Raw genomic sequence first — 12,602 nt, 5'->3', positions numbered from 1 at the left:
GCAATAAAATTGGACCACTTGCTCTCGGGGAGCCCTTCCCCCTGTAGGTGTGACAAGAATGGGGGACAGCCAGGTCACACAGACTTTGTCTGTTATTGCCACCAGTGCCTTTACAAAGGACCTGAAGTGGAGGGGGGGAGGCAGAGGGAGGCTGGAGAGATGGCTCAGTGATGGAGAGAGCTTGCTGAGCAATAGTGAGTGAGAACTGGAGTGTGGGTCCCAGGACCCACCTAACAAGCCAGGCATCCTGCCCACACCTGTAACCTCAGCTCTCAGAGGCTGGACACAGGAAAATCACTGGGGCTTGCTGGGTCCCAGCTCAGTTGAGAAAACTCAAGCTCTTTGTTCTGAGAGAGACCCTGCCGCAAAAGAACAGATGGAGAGTGATGGAAGATGAACCTGGTGCTCTCTCTGGTCTCACAGACGCATACCTACCTACACATGCGCACACACAAACACATAATTAAAAATAAAACAACTCTTTTAAAAGCACATTTAGGATGCACAAATTAAAATATATGTGCTAAAAGAAGACTGGAATTCAGTAATCTAAATTAGATGAGAAAGCTTCTCAGTTGGTGGCTAGCTCTGAGGTGTGAATAACTTGCTTCGTCTATTGCCTGACCTTTCCAAATGTGGTTCAGCAAACTCTTTTCTTTTAAGGACAACAAGGTAGACCTTTAAAGTCTTGACAGTGCTCAGTATGGAGGAGGTGGGTGTTCCTCCAGTTTTGCTGCCATGGCCCCTTCTTCAATGTCACTGTCCTGCCGGCTGTTTGACACAGCAGAACCCCCTCCCTTGCTATGCTGTGCACACAGCACCAGGACCCAGCTAGGAGCGTCAGGGTGACACAGTGACCTGCCTATGACCTGACACAGAACAGGACAGGACAGGCTGAAATTGCAGCTGCTGTGGCTTTGTTGTGTGTGTAAGTTTAGAAGTGTTCCCATGTTGCTTGCTGGTGCTTTTTTACATTGAAATGAGTGAAACACCAAAAAGTTAGCTACCCGAAAAACAAGTCGCACATTTCCATCCCCCAAGACAGCCCGTGATAAATGTAAGGCACACAAACTGGGTGCCAGTGTTTGTAAGGGTCAAATTTCTGACCACCTGGAGCCCAGGAGATGCAAGTCACGTACAGGCCTCGATGTCTGTCTCACGAACTCATGTTGCTTTAAGAGAACCCTGTAAAACCGCCAGTGTGATATGGGCGGCAGGAGACGCGTTTAAGTAGCAAGATTTTCATTTAGGTCTGATAACTGGTCTTCTAATTTAATTTTACTGTTTGCAATTCTCAGCTTTCCCAGTTGCATTTGTAAAAACAAAACAATGGAGGTTTGTGTTGCTTGACAGAAGGGAAATTTGCAAACAGATAAATGATGCCAGTGCTTAATGGTGTCACCAGATCCTTCAAGCAGAAGATAATTGGATTTTCCATGGACTTCACATATTTTTTTCAAGTCAAGCATTTGGAAGTTCACTCTGCCAGGGGTGAAGCTGCTGACCTTATTGTAGATGCTATTGCAAATTCAGTTAAAAGTTCAGCATTAGAAACGGAGTGGTTTTTTTGTTTGTTTGTTTGTTTGTTTGTTTGTTTGTTTCTGTTCCTGATTTTCACTGGGACCAGGCAACGAACCATGCCCACATGCATGCTAGGCAAGTGCTCTACCACTGAGCCATACCCAAGTTTTTGATTTTGAAGTGATGATGTATATATGGATACCAATCTGACAAGGCACAAAATTGTCTTAGAAGAAATATTCCCACTACAAAAACAACAAAAACCACATTTGGCTTTGGCTTTGGTTCATGCATATTGCATAATTAGATTTTAAAAAGCTGTGTTATTCTGCCAATCAAATAACAGTGATCGGCTTCAAAGATTTGAAGTATCAGAGTAGACTATAAAATGTAGTGTTTGAGGGCTGGAGAGATAGCTTAGCAGGTCAGAATATGTGCTGCTTTTGCAGAGAACCAGAGCATAGTTCCTATCACCCACGCTGGGCAGCTCACACCACCTGTCACTTCAGCCCAGGGGATGCCCTCTGTGGCACACATGTGGCATACACACAGAGATACTAACATACATACATACATACATACATACATACATATATATATACATATGAAATAAATATATAAAATTACACACCTGCCAACTCACCACCCAGCTCTGACACACACTGCAGTCTGGGGTTGAAACACCCCCCCCAATACTTTCTGGAGGCCATGCTCTAGTGCCCTCCACTTCCCTGGGTCGTCTCTGAGCCTTCCAGGATTGCTTTTGTTTGGAACCAGTCCTTTGGGCAAAGCCAGTTCCCTTTGCTGTGAGAATGTCACTCCACTGGAGGGAATGATTTGTGTTTACTTTGGTTGAGATTTGTAGCTATCCAATCAGAAACTTTTTTTTTAATCTCTGGGTGACTTAAATCTCCATCCACATTTTCCTGTGTTGTTCCCAGATTTTGTTTTGCTGTGGGGTTGCCTTCCCAGAGCATCCCATCTTTTCTGAGACGGAAATGGCTAGTTTGGGCCTGCAACTGCTGGGCTTTTGGATGGCCACGCTCGGCTGGGTGGATCTGATGGTGAGCACTGCTATCACGAAGGGTCTGTTGAACTCAGGTTCGGGTGACATCATCACAGCCCCGGCATGCAAGGGGCTCTGGGCAGAGTACAAAGAGTACTGATGAGCTGCAAAATCTAGGTCTCAGTGCTCGATCTGCCAGCAGCCTCGCAGGCCTAATGGTGGCGTCCCTGGTGTTGGGGCTTCCTGAACATTTTGTTACCATAATGGGCATGAAGCACATGTGCTGTGGGGGAGATGACTACGTGAAGAAGGTCCGTATCGCTGTGACTGGAGGCATCGTTTTCACAGTGACAGGTCTTACTGCCTTGGTAGCACTTTCCAGGTTTGGTCATCAGATTGTTACAGACTTTTCTAACCCCTTGATGCCCATGAACATTGAGGACAAGTTTGGTCCTGCCATCTATACTGACTTGGCCGGGTCTACTATATACCGTGTACCCGGCTCCTACCCTAAGTCGTGAGCTGAATATGTGTGAATGTGGGTACTCAGCCATGATCAAGAGGATGAAAGTTCCTGGTCACTCCATCCCTGAACACCATGTACAGTTCTCTGGTGGTGGTGGTGGAGTTGGGTGAAGAAGACAAAAGAGGAGGGTGTGGTTTTTTTTACAGTAATAAAAATTAAGATTTGGAAAAAAATTAATCTTTTAAAACTGAATGTTTGGAAGTTGACATAGACACAAAATTTTTCAGCAGGGCAGTATGGACTGTCTCTACTCCCTGGCCAATGCTGGTCATATACTGAAAATCTACAAACCTTTGTGGAGTTATTTTTGAGTTAACCAATGCATTCAATAATGATATGGAAGTCTTGTAAATATGGGAGAGGACTTTTTTCTAAATCATGTATGAATCTTTAATCCCAAGAATCAGTGCGAGTGACACACACACACACACACACACACACACACACACACACACACACATCTTCTTTTAGAATTTTTGACACTTCCAGGGAATTGAATTTATTCAAAGAAAGACTTGCAAATAAGGAAATGACAAATTTATCTCTACCGAAGTGAAGAAAGCGTGAAATAAAATGTAAAAGAACTGCACGCAAGCTTAGGATGGTACACAACACGAGCTTCAGTCTTGAAGCTCTGGGAAGCGGGCTTTGGAATATTATGAATCTTTGTAGAGCACTCCAAATTTAGCCAATTTTATTTTACTGGAATAGTGTGAAATTGAGAAAGGTTATGCTTTTGTAACATCTAAATTTGGCAAAACCCTGAAACACATAGTAGAGGTAACTTACTTGGCAACTTTTGTCTTGCAAAGATCCTGTTGAGGAAAGACAGTGTGAATAGGCAGCCCCTGTGTGGATGTTTAAGCTGAAACGTTTATCCACTCTGCCGTGGAGCCTGCCCTCCACATGGCACAATGCAGTCTGAATCATTTGGTACCCTGCCTGTGTCTGTGCAGGGAGCATTTTCTTAACCATTTTAGCATCTAGGTGTGACTCAGTGTAGAGAGTGCGGTTGACATGTGGGCCCCGGAGTCAAGTGCTTGCATAGCAAACAAACAAACAAATGTCTGTAGAAGAAATGCCAAAGAGGTCAATGATTTCAAATTAAACTCCAAATGAAAGTTTGAAGATCACAGACAATTCTGAGAAAACATTTTTTTTTTTTTTTTTTTTTTTTTTTTTTGGTTTTTCGAGACAGGGTTTCTCTGTGTAGCTTTGCGCCTTTCCTGGAACTCACTTGGTAGCCCAGGCTGGCCTCGAACTCACAGAGATCCACCTGGCTCTGCCTCCCGAGTGCTGGGATTAAAGGCGTGCGCCACCACCGCCCGGCCTGAGAAAACATTTAATGTAGGAATACCACACAGAAGAAAGCTCCCAAATCTGTCTTCAGAAAAGTGACAGTACATATACAGGTATGTCTGTATTATATATATAACAGACTGGTCTAAATGCGTCAATGCATAGCAATAATAACTATGATTTTTTCATTATCATTAATGCTCTAATCAGCATAAAGGAGTGCTTCTGAAATTTGGCTTCTGTGTGCCTAGATATCTGTTCTTAAAGAAAACTTCCTTGTTAAAGTTCTAAAGACAAACTGTGCAGTGGAGGCACATGCCTTTGCAAGTAGAACTCTATGAGTTCGAGGCCAGCCTAGTTTACAGAGCAAGTTCCAGGACAGCCAGGGCTGTTGCACAAAGAAACCCTGTCTTGAATGCACCTCCCCACACTCGCACAAAAAAAGTTCTAAAGACAGAGTAAGTTGTAGATCCATCAATAGAAGAAATCAATTTTCAGTCAATGATCACTAATTTTGAATTAGTTATTGTAATCATCACTTTCCCTGTTACTGAGTCAAAATCCTTGACAAAAGCAACTTAAGGAAGGACAGTTTATTTCAGCTCACAGTTTGTGAGTGCATCCATCACAGGGAAGGCAGGGCCACAGGAGCACGAGGCAGCAGGTCACTGTCAGGAAGCAGAGAGCAAGGTGAATGCTGGTGCTCAGTTCACTTGCTCCTTTTCATGCAGTCTGGGCTCCCAGACCATGGAACAGAGCTGCCCACAGTTAGGACGGGTCCCCAGACCGTGGAACAGAGCTGCCCACAGTTAGGACGGGCCCCAGACTGTGGAACAGAGCTGCCCACAATTAGGACGGGTCCCCAGACCGTGGAACGGTGCTGCCCACAGTTAGGACGGGTCTTCGCCTGTCAGTTCATCTGATCTGGAAACTCCTGTACATACGCCTGTCAGTTCATCTGATCTGGAAACTCCTGTACATACACACCCAGCGCTGTATCTCCTGGGTGATTTTGAATCATGTCGATGACTTCATGAAGATTAACCATCACAGAGGCTGGGAAATGTGGTTCACTGGGTAAGAGCACTTGCTCTATAAGCACGACGACCTGAGTTCAAGTCTCAAACATCAACATAAAAAGCTTGGCATGGCTCTGCGTGTCTGTAAATCCATCCAGCACTGGGGAAGCAGAGACAGGCAGACCCTGACGGCTTGCTGGCCAGCCTAGCCCAAATGGCAGGCTTTCAGTATAGGGAAAGACCCTGACTCAAGGCCATAGCAGGGAAAGCAGTAAAGGAAGACACATGATGTCCTGCTCTGGGTTCCCTATGCTCACATGCATGTAACACACACACACACACACACACACACACACACACACACACACACCAACCACATACCCCAAGTTTTTAAAGCCAATTTGAAGTAATTGTGATCTACTCTCACAATCGTACGGACTTAGCAGGTAAACTATACGGTCGTGTGTCCACGTACCCCTCTGCCGTCATCTGCACTCCACTCTTGGGCTTGGACATGCTCTGACATCCTGAGCTTTGTGTCAGCTCTGCCTTCTCCAATGAGCAGCTAGCTGCAGGGTGAGCCCAGTCAGTCTTGTGGTATAGAATGGTGAGCTTTATGTGTGCCCTCCCCCCGCCTTTAAAACTTTCTGAGCATGGGAATTCAACATGTTCATCATTCATTCATTCATTCATTCATTTATTCATTCATTCATTCGTCACTTTCCCACATGCTGATGTTAAGGGTCCTAGGGAAAACGAGACAGAGAGAGCCCCATTCTTGAGAAACTCAGGTAGCTTAGCACCTACAGGCAGGGTGTGGTAGCTCACATTGGCACTTTCCTCTCTGTCCGCCTCATCCTACCAGCTGCTGCTTCTGGTTCACCTCAGGGCTGCAGCTCTGTCCTTTGATGCCTCTTCTAAGGCAATCCACTATCAACTCTGGTTGCTGAGAAGTTGGCGTGGCCACCAGGTATCCAGTCCACCTGTGCCTTCGGTGCTATTTTGTGCTATTTTTTCAACCTGGAGTGTTGATTCCCACAGCCCAAAGTGGGGCAGGGTGCATTTGCTGGCTGCTCTGGACACATCCTGAACAAAGCCATATTCCCTTCTTCATCTAAGCATGCAGTACTGTCCCCCAACCTTGCCACTCACAGGCTACACCAACCTAGGTCCCTTCTTCTACCCAAACGGAAGCTTCTCTGCTTTCACCAAAGGCCCAAAGTGCTGTTTCCTAAATCCACTTTGGTTCCTGTGGCCCTTTCCCAGAAGGCTGGTGTTCTATTTCATGCTAGTCAATATCATCTTGAGAGACATGCAAAACCCCGCAGAGCTAGCCACTAAAAATGTAAATTAAATGCATAAAAAAATCTGTGCTAGGAATTGTAAGAGAAAGGGAGAGGGAAACGGGAATATAAAGACTACAGGCTCACCGGACCCAGCACTGACTCTGGTATCCCACCGGAAGAGGTGGTAAGGACAGGGCTGGCAAGGGGCTGGACTGCGCCGTCACTTCTTACTCAGAGAAACTGGGCTCTGTGGCCCCACGTGCACTTTACCCCATGAGAAGGGGCAGTGGGTGAGAAGGTGTTTGCATCTTGCTTTGCCATTAGCAAGTGTAGCCCTATATGCGCACTAACCTGCAATTTCCTTAGTATGATTCCCAGGGCAACCGAGCAGCCTCAGCTCAGGGCATGGGCTTCTGTTCTGATGTGCTGAGTCTCTATGGAGAACACGTCAACAACAGTGAGTGACTGAGGAGACAACACCAACCCAGATCCAACCCCAAGTACAAGCCAGTCCAAGCCCAGCTGCAATCCTGAACTCAAGCCCAAGCTTAAGTACATGGGCAAGTTACAGTCTGAGGCAGACCCAAGCTCGGCAGTACCCCAGATCTGTAGCTGGTTTCATCCCATTCCTCACGTTCTCTGACTTAAAGGTATTTTAAAGACCCTTCCTTTGATTTTATTGATCATTTTCTTAAGTGTCACTAATGCTCCTGCCTGTCCATTTCCTAAGCACATATCACCCGTTCAGCCATCTTTTTTTTTTACAGTAATGTTGAATAGCCAATATTTCGCACTCACATGAAAGGAAAGCGGGGCGGAGTTAAGTGATGTACACAGCTAGTAGACAAAGAAGCCTGGAGTGTTTCAGGCGGTCTGACTTCCCAGTCCTGGCTCCTAAGCTCTCTGCTACAATGCCTATGGGTGTGAGAAGACAGATGTCACTGAATAGGAGGTTAATGGACTCAAGGATCTCCAGAAGAGTGTAATAAATGAGCAAATTAAGCCACAACAGAGACAGTGTGTGTACTGTTTTGTATCACAAGATGCTCTAAAAAGGTGAAGAGGAAACATGTGCTTGACAGCAGTGTGAGCAGAAGACACAGTGGCCCAGGGATCTCAGATAGGAAAGTTTTGGCAAAAATGAAGAGGAGGAGACAGAAGGATCTGGATGAAAAAGAAGATTCCACTTTGAGTATACAAGAGATGCAACCAAGGTGTGATGGTTAATCTTCATTGTCAGTTTGACAGGCTTTAGAATCACCATGGCAACACATCTCTGGGCATGTCTGTGAGGGGTGCTCCAGAGAGGATTAACCAACACGGGAAGACCCAACCTGAAGGTGGGTAGTACCACGCTATGGTCTACGAGCCCGAACTGATTGAAAAGGAGAAGGCTCAGCAGGGAAAATGTGGATCATGCAAGGCTACTGACTTCAGTTCAGCCCCTGAAACCTGTGGAAAGGTGAAGGAGAGACCTAACTCTGCGAAACTGTCCTCTGACTTCCACACACATGCCGTGGCACGTATGCCCACGTCATACACATCACACACACTGCAGCAAAACAAAGAGAAGTGTGAGCTGGGCACCAGCATTCGTCGTCCCGCGGTTCCTCAATGTGTATTCACTATGACGAGCTGCCCTACACTTACCACTGTGCCTTCCTCGACATGCTGGACTGTCTCCTAAAGCTGTGAGTCAAAACCAATCCTTTCTTCCTTATGTTGCTTTTCTCTGGTGTTTTGTCACAGTAACAAAAAAAGGCAGCAAATAAACAACATAGAAGCCATTTGCTTTGGTCTGAAAGTGACGTCTGAAAGTATGCTTAGGATTGGGCTCCCTGTCAATCATCGAGTTCACAGCTCCAAAGCCCTTCCAGCATTCTGAAAAATGCCAATGTCTCTGTCAGTCGAAGGCCTGAAGATGGAGCTAGACTGTACCCTTCATCACCCTTCTCAGGGAGCGTGCTGTCTGCCTGTTTTCACCACCTGATGGACCCTAGGAGACAATTTGGGGCCACTCAACATTCACAAGGACAAATTTATTTTTCTACCACTTCATCAAGCATCTTCATGGCCCCATCCTGAGTCTTTTGTTTTGTTTTTTTGAGACAGGGTTTCTCTGTGTAGTTTGGTGCCTGCCCTGGATCTCACACTATAGACCATGCTGGCCTCGAACTCACAGAGATCCATCTGTCTCTGCCTCCTGAGTGCTGAGATTAAAGGCGTGCGCCACCACCGCCTGGCCCTGAGTCACTTTTTAAATGAAGTTTTAAATTATTTAAGTAACAGTGTGTGTGTGTGTGTGTGTGTGTGTGTGTGTGTGTGTGTGTGTGTGTGTTGTGGCTTTCGAGTTTCATGGCATTAGAGGACAACCTTCAGGAGTCGATTCTCAGCTTCCGCCTTGTTGAGGCAGGGTCTCTCTCATGTCTGCTGCTGGGCTGTGTACTCCAGGCTTCCGGGTGACTCTCCTTTCATCTCACAGTAGGAGTTGGGATTACAGATGAGGACATGCTCTTGACATCTTACATGGAACTCAGTGGTCAGACTTCTTCCCTGCCCTCTGAGAAGGAACTAAAGCAATCATTTCTTCCTTTTCACTCACTGAATGAGGCATGAGGTCATGTTAGGAGAGCTGTGCCAGGGCTTCTGGAAAACCTCCATCAAAAGCTCTGAGTTCATCCTTTTTTTTTTTTTTCCTCCAGGGGTCTTTCTTCTCTTGTATCTGCCGACTTCCACTTTCTCCTTTTTATTCTTTGTCATGTTATAGCTGAGTTTGGGGACTTGGTTCACTCATTTGTATTTTTAAATCAATATGTAGTTTTCTGCTCTAAACAATATCAAGAAATAGATTTTCCTTTTGGCAAGAGAGCAAAATGTGATTTGTTCTGGAGCCTGGCGAGCTCAAGTATTTGACTATAAAGAATAACATCGATGGTGTCCCCAACTAATAACCTGTCTCATGTGGAATTCAGAGCTTTTGATAAATTAATGATCTTGCATGACAGACTAATTAAATTGCCATCTTGAGCTTACACAAAGGCAGGCTTTTCCAAATGCTTCCGATATGCTCTGTAGTTCTTAGAAACCATCAATTGCTTTTTTTTCCTTTTTTTTTTTTTTTTTTAAGAAAAAGCAAACTCAGAGCCCTCATACTTAGGAAGATGAATGCAAACCACACGTGACAGCCTCTGTGAACAACAAGGGGTGTCTATGATCCTTTCTTGGTTAAGAGGTCATCACTGCTCCTGGCAGCCTCCCAGGCCAGGAAGCCAAACAAAGAGACAGGAGGACAGAGATGAGACCATCCCAGCCCTTGTCAGACAGGTGCCCTCTCCCAGCCTACGAGCACATCCCTTGAAGGATTCCCAAAACTTTTGTCATGCTGGACACAGAAACAAATGTCCCCAAGCAGCAATCCAGCAGCCTCAGCGCTCTGTCTTCTACTGCCGCAGAACAGCCGTCTCCTGCCAGGCAGCCCCTCCTCAGGTCTCCCTGAAGAACGCAGGGTCCATCAGAAGAAGCAGAACTTCCCCAGAAGACACACTTGACTGAGGTGTCAGTAAGTGTTCAAGAAAACAGGAGCGTAACAACTCATTACAACTTACATTTAGTCAATAAGAAAGCACCCCATAGGCCCCCAATGTGTTCCAAGCGTGCTGGAAATCTGGGGACATTGAGCAGTGCAGTGTTTACCTTGTCACTGTGGGGTCCCCATTCACAAACTATGGGAAGGCCATTGAATCTACACTGGGCACATCAGTCTTCCCTGAGGTGTCAGAGGGGTGGGCTGCATATTTTTGGGTTTATATTTGATAAATGTGCATAGATAGAATAGTCAGGAGTCATCATTCCCACCATATGAAGAGAGAGGGCCTGTCATGAATTCCACTGAGGGAGTGGGTTTGATCTTATGATGAAGACTTCCCACATACAATGGGTTGCAGGGTATTGCAGGGTTGCTGGCCTTCAGGCACTGAGGATTATTCAAATGCTGAGGATGGAGTCTGAAGGGACCAGGGTACCTTCCATATGTTGGGGTCCATGAAGAACAGGAGCAGAATCCTGGGCTCTTGGGAAGAAAAAGGGACAATTAAATCTCAGCGGGGCAGAGTGAAGATTTATGGAAACCAGAGCCCAGTGCTGAGAAACAGATAGCCTGGAACTAGAATCCTAGGACCTCAGCTAAGATGCTCTGCTGTACCCAGGCTTCCTAGGCTTTACTGAAATACCAGGTTGCTGGCCTGAACCCTGCAGGGGTGCCCAGTTCACACATTTATCCCTATAAACTCAGATGCCAGTCCTGACTCAAATGCAGATCTTGGGATTCATGTGGTCATGCCTGACTGTCAGTTCAGCCAAAACAACAGCTGGCGGTGGAACTGAATTGGCCTTTTGGCCACGTGACAAAGCTAATTATGGCTGTAGACAGGCCAATTATGTGTTATCGACAAAACCTGTAATGAACTCTCCAATTGTCTCTGTTTGGTAGAATTCCAAGTCAAGTTACCTAACTTTTCTCAGCTCCGTTTCTTTTTGTAGCTCTGGAGAGAGAAATGAAAAGTATCTGGTGTGATAGGAAGAGTGCACCAGGATGCCTCCTCAGCATCTGATTTGATAACAGAGCACTGGCAACCCAAGTACACATCTCAAGGATTAAATAAGATGTAGCCACAAGATGCAATGTGCGCGGTCGTGTGTTTGTATGTGCACACAGGGTTTGCATGTGTTCATGCAGTTGTGTGCAGGTATATCTCATATGTTTGTATGTGGAGGCCAGAAGTTGACACCAGATGTCTTTCTCAGTTGCTCTGTGCCTTGTTTTTGTTTTGTTTTGTTTTGGTTTGGTTTTTCCAGGGTCTTTCACTGATTCTGGAGCTCTTTGGCTCAGCTAGGCTTGCTGGCCAATGAGCTCCAGGGATCTACGCGTCTCCTTCAGCGCTGGGGTTATGGATGAGTACCACCACACCTAGCTTTTACATGGTGTTCTGGTTAGCTTTTCCTGCCAACTGTCCTGCGTGCTTTCCCCAGGTTCTGGTGGTGTCCTGCAGGTCTTGTTTGCAGATCCGTCACTCTCTTCTCCATGTCGGTCCCGACATGGATTTGTCTCTTCTGTGTCCCTCGTCTTACATGGACAGAAGATGTAGATTCCATCCTTATCCAGCATTACCCTATTCTGATGACATCTATAAATGTGACATGATGCTGCGTCTGCTGGAAAGTGCCAACTTTTCACCTGGGCATATTGATGCCCAGCGATAACTAAGAATGAAAGCTTCATGCTCGTTGCCTTCGTTCTGACTCCTTTCTGCCTTAAACTCTGGGTCAGGTGCTGTTCAATTCTGCACTTAAACATGTTGATCACACAAGGAGTCTTTTTCTAAAGCTGGGACCCCCTGAACCCTATTCAAGGCTAAAGCCACCATGATAGGGGTAACTATTTTTAAGATTCTAGGTATAGTAAACCTCTCAGGCAGATCACTTCATAATGGGACTGTCCCCTAACTGGGATCAACTGGTCCACAATGGAAACTGAGGCTGTTCCCTAAGCAGGAACAGCTGGAGATATAGCTCTACCACTAAGCTATAGCACCAGAATTTTTTTCAAGTCAGGGTTTCTCTGTGTAGCTTTGCTGTCCTGGAACTCTCTCTGTAGACTAGGCTGGCCTTGAACTCCCAGAGATCTGCCTGTCTTTGCCTCCCAAGTGCTGGGATTAAAAGTGTGCACTACTACCACTGACTTTATTTATTTTCTTTAAGGTCCCCTTAAGTTGCTTGAACTTACAGGCTTTGAATTTGCAATTCTCCTGCCTCCTGAGTGACTAAGGTTACAAGCATGTGCCACTAGGTCCTGGAGCTTATTTTCAGGCTACTACAGAGCCAGTGTCCCAGGGAAGGCATGTGGGAAACAGCTCTTCTCGATATGGTGGAAACCCTTTTCCCTGTCC

The 12,602-nt window shown here is 45.9% G+C and overlaps 1 pseudogene; it reads left to right on the top strand.

Moving 5' to 3' along the window:
* Positions 1 to 2,519: 2,519 nt before the first annotated feature.
* LOC128104553 (claudin-7-like) lies at positions 2,520 to 3,048 on the top strand (annotated as a pseudogene).
* Positions 3,049 to 12,602: the final 9,554 nt, after the last annotated feature.

The sequence above is a fragment of the Peromyscus californicus genome, unplaced genomic scaffold (genome assembly GCF_007827085.1).
Source record: "Peromyscus californicus insignis strain IS unplaced genomic scaffold, ASM782708v3 Scaffold_8__1_contigs__length_139910024, whole genome shotgun sequence".
Classification (NCBI taxonomy): Eukaryota; Metazoa; Chordata; class Mammalia; order Rodentia; family Cricetidae; genus Peromyscus; species Peromyscus californicus.
The sequence above is the reverse complement of the archived record's forward strand: the minus strand, read 5'-3'. Positions and strand labels throughout refer to the sequence as shown.